Source organism: Ascaphus truei, chromosome 9, assembly GCF_040206685.1.
Source record: "Ascaphus truei isolate aAscTru1 chromosome 9, aAscTru1.hap1, whole genome shotgun sequence".
Lineage (NCBI taxonomy): Eukaryota > Metazoa > Chordata > Amphibia > Anura > Ascaphidae > Ascaphus > Ascaphus truei.
Genome location: NC_134491.1, coordinates 61,784,504 through 61,792,772, shown reverse-complemented (window position 1 = coordinate 61,792,772; position 8,269 = coordinate 61,784,504). Strand labels below are relative to the sequence as shown.

General features: G+C 53.2%; 1 long non-coding RNA gene across 1 annotated transcript in view; it reads left to right on the top strand.

Annotated features, from left to right (window-relative positions):
• Positions 1-4,513: 4,513 nt before the first annotated feature.
• LOC142502309 (uncharacterized) overlaps positions 4,514-8,269 on the top strand; it is a 96,682-nt gene continuing 92,926 nt past the window's right edge. Inside the window, exon 1 of the long non-coding RNA XR_012803734.1 lies at positions 4,514-4,677. This is a non-coding gene — a long non-coding RNA (uncharacterized LOC142502309). The remainder of the gene's footprint in view (positions 4,678-8,269) is intronic.

The following is an 8,269-nucleotide window of genomic DNA, read 5'->3' as shown; positions in this document are numbered from 1 at the left end:
CCTGCCTGCCAATCAAGGGAACCTATCCAGGATGGCTCCACGCAGTCCTCCAGGTCTGCCTTCACTTCTGATTGGTCAGCCACACTTTATAATGCCAGTCCTTCCTATCATTCATTGCTCGACATAGTTTTCACTTGGATTACTACTCTGGCGTTTTCTCTCTCATTCACTCAGGTTACGACTTGGCTTGGCGGACGTCTCTCTCTGGCTCTAGACCCCTGCTTGGACAAACGACCTTCCAGAATTCTCCAATCCCAGACCTTGGCTAACGGCAACGACAACGGCATTTCTACACCGGTACCGGCAAGTATTGCTAGCGAAATACACCTGGCCTGGCAACGCCAAAATCACCACACTCCGGACACGCTCCCTTTGCTGCGGGTGCGTGCTTCTATACGTTCCTCACCTCAGTGAAAGGAACGGGTCTGGTCTGCGAGCAGCACCGGCGTAACATGGAGGTGCCCTGTGGCTGGGAGAGGCGCTGAAGACATGCTGTGGTGGAGGTGCCCTGCGGCTGGGAGAGGCGCTGAAGACATGCTGTGGTGGAGGTGCCCTGTGGCTGGGAGAGGTGCTGAAGACATGCTGTGGTGGAGGTGCCCTGTGGCTGGGAGAGGTGCTGAGGACATGCTGTGGTGGAGGTGCCCTGCGGCTGGGAGAGGCGCTGAAGACATGCTGTGGTGGAGGTGGCCTGGGGCTGGGAGAGGCGCTGAAGACATGCTGTGGTGGAGGTGCCCTGCGGCTGGGAGAGGCACTGAAGACATGCTGTGGTGGAGGTGCCCTGCGGCTGGGAGAGGTGCTGAGGACATGCTGTGGTGGAGGTGCCCTGCGGCTGGGAGAGGCGCTGAAGACATGCTGTGGTGGAGGTGCCCTGTGGCTGGGAGAGGCGCTGAAGACATGCTGTGGTGGAGGTGCCCTGTGGCTGGGAGAGGCGCTGAAGACATGCTGTGGTGGAGGTGCCCTGTGGCTGGGATAGGTGCTGAGGACATGCTGTGGTGGAGGTGCCCTGCGGCTGGGAGAGGTGCTGAGGACATGCTGTGGTGGAGGTGCCCTGCGGCTGGGAGAGGCGCTGAGGACACGCTGTGGTGGAGGTGCCCTGCGGCTGGGAGAGGCGCTGAGGACATGCTGTGGTGGAGGAGCCCTGCGGCTGGGAGAGGCGCTGAAGACATGCTGTGGTGGAGGTGCCCTGCGGCTGGGAGAGGCGCTGAAGACATGCTGTGGTGGAGGTGCCCTGTGGCTGGGAGAGGCGCTGAAGACATGCTGTGGTGGAGGTGCCCTGTGGCTGGGAGAGGCGCTGAAGACATGCTGTGGTGGAGGTGCCCTGCGGCTGGGAGAGGCGCTGAAGACATGCTGTGGTGGAGGTGCCCTGTGGCTGGGAGAGGTGCTGAAGACATGCTGTGGTGGAGGTGCCCTGTGGCTGGGAGAGGTGCTGAGGACATGCTGTGGTGGAGGTGCCCTGCGGCTGGCAGAGGTGCTGAAGACATGCTGTGGTGGAGGTGCCCTGCGGCTGGGAGAGGCGCTGAGGACACGCTGTGGTGGAGGTGCCCTGCGGCTGGGAGAGGCGCTGAGGACATGCTGTGGTGGAGGTGCCCTGCGGCTGGGAGAGGCGCTGAAGACATGCTCTGGTGGAGGTGCCCTGCGGCTGGGAGAGGCGTTGAAGACATGCTGTGGTGGAGGTGCCCTGTGGCTGGGAGAGGCGCTGAAGACATGCTGTGGTGGAGGTGCCCTGCGGCTGGGAGAGGCGCTGAAGACATGCTGTGGTGGAGGTGCCCTGCGGCTGGGAGAGGCGCTGAAGACATGCTGTGGTGGAGGTGCCCTGCGGCTGGGAGAGGCGCTGAAGACATGCTGTGGTGGAGGTGCCCTGCGGCTGGGAGAGGTGCTGAAGACATGCTGTGGTGGAGGTGCCCTGCGGCTGGGAGAGGCGCTGAGGACATGCTGTGGTGGAGGTGCCCTGTGGCTGGGAGAGGTGCTGAGGACATGCTGTGGTGGAGGTGCCCTGCGGCTGGGAGAGGTGTTTAGGACATGCTGTGGTGGAGGTGCCCTGTGGCTGGGAGAGGCGCTGAAGACATGCTGTGGTGGAGGTGCCCTGTGGCTGGGAGAGGCGCTGAAGACATGCTGTGGTGGAGGTGCCCTGTGGCTGGGAGAGGCGCTGAAGACATGCTGTGGTGGAGGTGCCCTGCGGCTGGGAGAGGCGCTGAAGACATGCTGTGGTGGAGGTGCCCTGTGGCTGGGAGAGGCGCTGAAGACATGCTGTGGTGGAGGTGCCCTGTGGCTGGGAGAGGCGCTGAAGACATGCTGTGGTGGAGGTGCCCTGCGGCTGGGAGAGGCGCTGAAGACATGCTGTGGTGGAGGTGCCCTGCAGCTGGGAGAGGCGCTGAAGACATGCTGTGGTGGAGGTGCCCTGCGGCTGGGAGAGGCGCTGAAGACATGCTGTGGTGGAGGTGCCCTGCGGCTGGGAGAGGTGCTGAGGACATGCTGTGGTGGAGGTACCCTGTGGCTGGGAGAGGCGCTGAAGACATGCTGTGGTGGAGGTGCCCTGCGGCTGGGAGAGGCGCTGAAGACATGCTGTGGTGGAGGTGCCCTGCGGCTGGGAGAGGCGCTGAAGACATGCTGTGGTGGAGGTGCCCTGCGGCTAGGAGAGGCGCTGAAGACATGCTGTGGTGGAGGTGCCCTGCGGCTGGGAGAGGCGCTGAAGACATGCTGTGGTGGAGGTGCCCTGTGGCTGGGAGAGGTGCTGAGGACATGCTGTGGTGGAGGTGCCCTGCGGCTGGGAGAGGCGCTGAAGACATGCTGTGGTGGAGGTGCCCTGCGGCTGGGAGAGGCACTGAAGACATGCTGTGGTGGAGGTGCTCTGCGGCTGGGAGAGGTGCTGAGGACATGCTGTGGTGGAGGTGTCCTGCGGCTGGGAGAGGTGCTGAGGAAATGCTGTGGTGGAGGTGCCCTGCGGCTGGGAGAGGTGCTGAGGACATGCTGTAGTGGAGGTGCCCTGCGGCTGGGAGAGGTGCTGAGGACATGCTGTGGTGGAGGTGCCCTGCAGCTGGGAGAGGTGCTAAGGACAAGCTGCGGCGAGGTGCCCTGTGGCTGGGAGAGGCACTGACATACTGTGGCAGAGGTGCCTGGCTAGGAGAGGTGCAGAGGACATCCTGCAGTGGCGATACCCCATGGCTTGGAGAGGTGCTGAGGACATGCTGCGGCTTAGGATCATGACTGGGAGAGCCACTGAGGACATGCTGCAGTGGAGATGCCCGGCTGGGAGAGGCGCTGAGGACATACCGTGGTGATGGTGCCCTGCGCCTTGGAGAGGTGCTGAGGATATGCTGCTTCCGGTGATACTTACCTCCGTAGGGGGTGCCGGTATCTCCTGATCAGGTTTAAATGTCCTGCTTCACACAGGCCAATACGAAGCCATGACATCATCCCTTGCGGTTTCCTATTGGCCCTTGTAACCGAGAGCTTTAAACGTGAGCACGAAATACCGGCACTCCCTATGTAGCTAAGTATCTCGGGAGCAGGTGGTCCCTGGAGCTGAAATTGACGAGATTCACAAATCGTCATAAATCGCATACTGCACAGGGGGGAGGGATAGGCTTCAGTCACAGATACATTCCAGGATGCACAGTTTATAAGTAAAAAAAAACCTTTCATGCTTTATGCATTGTAACATCGCCGGAAGAAGAGATCAGTGTATCTCGAAAGCTCGCACAAGTAAATGCATTTCGTTAGTCACAGAACGGTATCGTCTATTCGTTTTTTATTTTATTATATATTGATAGATGTATATAGAAAGATATATAGACATATATAAATATATTATAGAAATCATATATATTTCATATATTCCTACACATATATAATGCATCTTTGCTGACCTCTCAAGCTGTGAAAGGGTTATCTAGTTTTTTCGCCGTTTCACTGTATTTATTTATTTATTTTACCCGTGCGCCTGATCAGCTTACGCCCGGTGCATACACTACAAGATAGAATGCCTTTAAGGGTAGTAGATTGGTAGAATAGACTCCCAACAGAGGTGGTAGGGGGCTGACACAGCAAGGTAATTCAAACATAGAAAGGACGGTGTTCTTAATACGAAAGAAAGCCAGATATCAAATAATCTGAGAATTTTCAGCAGATGGGAAAAAGGGCAGACTGGGTGGAACAAGAGGTTCTTATCTGCAGTCAAATTCGATGTTTCCAATAGAGAAAGACTGATATACAGTTCTCAAAGGAACCGCTCTGGAGAGAAGCAGGGTCTGCACACGTCCAGCCATGACATAAATTGAAAGAGACAGAATTACCATTGATACAAATTAAAAACAAATAAAAAAGGAACACAAGCCGGGTACTGGGATTTCAAACTCTATTACGGGCTGATTTAGTGAGCAGTGACCGGGAGAATGTTTCCACTGGGGAAGGACCTCCTTCCAACTCCCCCACTGCTCTCCTGCCTGCAAAAGCTCCAGTCGGTCAATAAGCCATTTAATTTAATGGGAAACTTTATTGACAGCTTGCAGAATGCCGTTCCAAAACGGTGCAGCTGCGGAGAGCAGATAAAACCTGACACTTCGCTTCACTGCTTTAAAATAAGGTGCTGTGGATTGCATCTTTAACCCACGATGTGAACCCGCGTGCATTGCACGGCACACGTGAGTCATGAGGGTCAGACGCGGTTCTTTTGGAAGGGTGAGCTCAGTTAGGCAACATTCACTCATATCCAGCAAATTCAATAAGGTTTTTTAGGCAAATACATCATATGAGCTTGACAAGAAATGTATATATCAGTTATTATATTTTCAGCAAGCAACTCCCTTGCTACCTCTTATGATGATTCCATCTATTGCTCCAACTAACTGTGCCCCATATAACCGCTCGACTCATTTTTCTCGATATAATCGTTCCCTATAACTCCTCCTATTGCTCCATATAACCGATACCCATAACTCCTCCTCTTGCTCTATATAACCGCTCCCTATAACTCCTATTGCTCAATATAACTGCTGCCTATAACTTCTCCTATTGCTCTATATAACCACTCTATATAACTCCTCTTATTGCTCCCTATAAATTCTCCTTATATCTCCTCTTATTGCCCCATATAATGCCTCCCCCAAACTCCTCCTATTGAGGCACACGGCCATAGTAGGTAATAATAACTACCCATTGCACTGCTAGAGCAGGGAGCGGAGCACTGCTGGTCCTTTAGCAGCAAAACGACATTGTACATTATAAGATGGAAGGATGGCAATGCCTCTCTAAGCATCAGAATTACTACAGAAGGGACACCCGCTTGGTATATGGCCCCCTTGGTATCTGTTTTGACTCTACGATAGCTGCTAGTGTTTGATTGTGAGCTTTGAGTCCCAGTGCAGCCGCTCTGCAGTGTTCTGAGCGCTGTGCAGATGCAGAGAGACATTGTCAGAGCGGCAGTGAGCATCTAACTCTCCAGGGGAGCATCTTGTATAACAGAAGACTCCCCACTAGCGTCTCTATGGCAACGGCGTGAGTCTCACTGATGGAACTTGTATTTTAAATGTCATACACACCACTGAGTTATAAAAAAAGTGTCTTGCAGTTGGCGATGTTGTAGCATCTGTGCCATGTAATTTATATGTGTATCAAAAAGAAATGAGAGGCGGCGTGAGGCTGGACGTGGGGCCATTTCAGAGTCGTTCCGACTTCCAACAACTAACCTGTATTCTATTGCGAGTATTGGCAAGGGGCATGACTGGGTGTACTGTGTGAGTGGGTTTGTGTGTGCGTGGATATGATCGTGTGTGCATATGTGTGTGGGTATGACTGTGTCTGTGGAGGAGGGGGCATGACTGTGTTATTTTTTAATAGGGGGGCTAATTGTGTATTATATGTGTGTGAGCAGGCATGACTAAGTGTGTGGTGGGAAGGGCAAGACGGTGTATCTGTGTCTATGCTTATGTAGCCCCTTTTCCCTATGCCTAAGGAAACTACGCAGGTGACTATATCTGCTATACCTGTTGCTCACAGGAGGCCTAAGCTTCCACCACTGGGACCAGGGAGAAGAACATAGTTCGAAAATAGTGCTCTAGTGACAAGATATGTAATAAACAATGATTTCTTGATTGAAGGTGGTAGGCTGGGTTAAGGTATATAAATGAGTGAGGTATATATGGGTGAGCATATGTGTCTGACACCTGAATAAATGTCCTGGTGAGTGTGGGTAATGGAGATATATGAGCCCCACCCCCTCACTGCCAATGTGGACTGGTACTGACAACCTGCTTTGAACACCAATAAAATACCTCTAAGTACTGTATAAGGTACAAACTCACGTGACCTTGCCCATTGTGCCTTCTGGAATGCGTGCTTCTGCCAGTAGAGAGAAGTTCAGGTAGCCACGAATGTAGAAGTGCAGCGCACAGAAAAGAAACTGGATCCACGGGACAGCAGCAGTATAATAAAATAAAATCCTTTATTGAAAAGTCATGGTGCAGACAGGAATGGGTGCAGGAAAAAAGCCTCTGTCTCTAACGCGTTTCACGCCTGTGTGGCGCTTCGTCGGAGAGTACAGGTAGGTGTGCCATACTCGCCCTCTTATAGTGGTCCCAATTTGCTAGATTTGCAAATCGCCGTGAAAATCAAAAACCGGAAGTGACGCGGCTGTCTCGATAAACCGGAAATGACACAGAGGTGGTAGGGGGCTGACACAGCAAGGTAATTCAAACATTGAAATTGCGGTGTTCTTAATACGAAAGAAAGTCAAATATCAAACAGTCTGAGGTTTTACAGCAGATGGGAAAAAGGGCTGACTGGGTGGGACAAGAGGTTCTTATCTGGCACAGACAGACAGGCCTTCTTGATATTCAGACACAGACAGAGACAGACACACACAGACAGACAGAGACAGACAGACACACACACACACACACAGACAGACAAGCAGACAGACACACACAGACACACAGACAGACACACACAGGTAGACAGACACACACAGATAGACAGACACACACAAATAGACAGACAGACACACAGACAAGCAGACAGATACAGACAGACACAGACAGTCAGACAGACAGACACACACACAGGTTGACAGAGACACAGACAGGTTGACACACACAGGCTGACACACACAGGTTGACAGACACACACAGACAGACAGACACACAGAAAGACAGACACACACAGACAGAAACACAGAAAGACAGGCACAGACAGACACAAATGCCAGGCATGAAATAGAGGATAAGTCTGGTCCCACAAAGTGGGGCCTCCAATAATCCCTTCACTCCTGACGTGTCCGATCCGCCTTGTGAAGTGCGTGCTCCAGCTGGAGGGTCTCACACAATGTCTGTAGAGCCCTGGCCTGGTCCCAGGCTGCAGGGAAACACGTGGCCATCCGATCACCGGTGCAATAGTACTACTGTGTACTAAGGGGAAGCGTCCCTATGCTGGGGCCTTCCCTGCAATACTCAGGCTGGGGTGACTCAGGGCCAAGCTGGGGTCTATGGGGCAAGTTTTGGCCTAGTCCAGGGAAGCACTGCCCCCTGGACACTACCTTCCCTGTTGCCCTCCTTTCGACTGACGCACGGTCCGTTTGCACGCCAAAGCTATATTCTCCTCCCTGCATCTGCCCCTGAGGATGCTGGGACATGTAGTCCCACTATAGTGTCCTGCGGAGCCGCTAAGATGGCCACCACAACTACCGACTCACTGCGCATGTGCATTACACATGCACAACATTCCAAGATGGCCGCCGGAGCAGCTTCCCGATCATGCAGGGGTCCAGCACCTAGCCACCAGCTCCCCCGCACCTATGGCAGGAGAAAGGGGGTCTCAGCTACATGCTCCCCCTGGTGGAGAATCCAACGACCCCGCTTGAGAACAACATACTACACAGATTTTATATAATGAAAAATGCATATCAACATATACAACTTACTATGTACAATAGGCATCTAAACCATATTTAACACAGTGAGCATGGTTGTTATGGATGAAAACCATCTCCGAGACAGCTGCTGAGACTCATACTGAGGTGCCCCGAACGAATCATACGCCAGTCTCGTTGGAGGGCGTCTCACTCTTTGACTCCTGGGAATCTCTTCTCGACGTCTTCTTGCGTGGAGAGGCTACCATCAGCTTGAGGCCCTGGCCTCTCATAAGGAGTGAATCTGAAGCTATATAGTCTCTATTGGGGATGAAACTCGGACTCTTTGGGTCGAGTTGTTGGCTTGTTGAAGGGAGGGTGCATGGGGCACTGGCCCATTACCCATTACTTCTTTGGGTGGTGCCCACC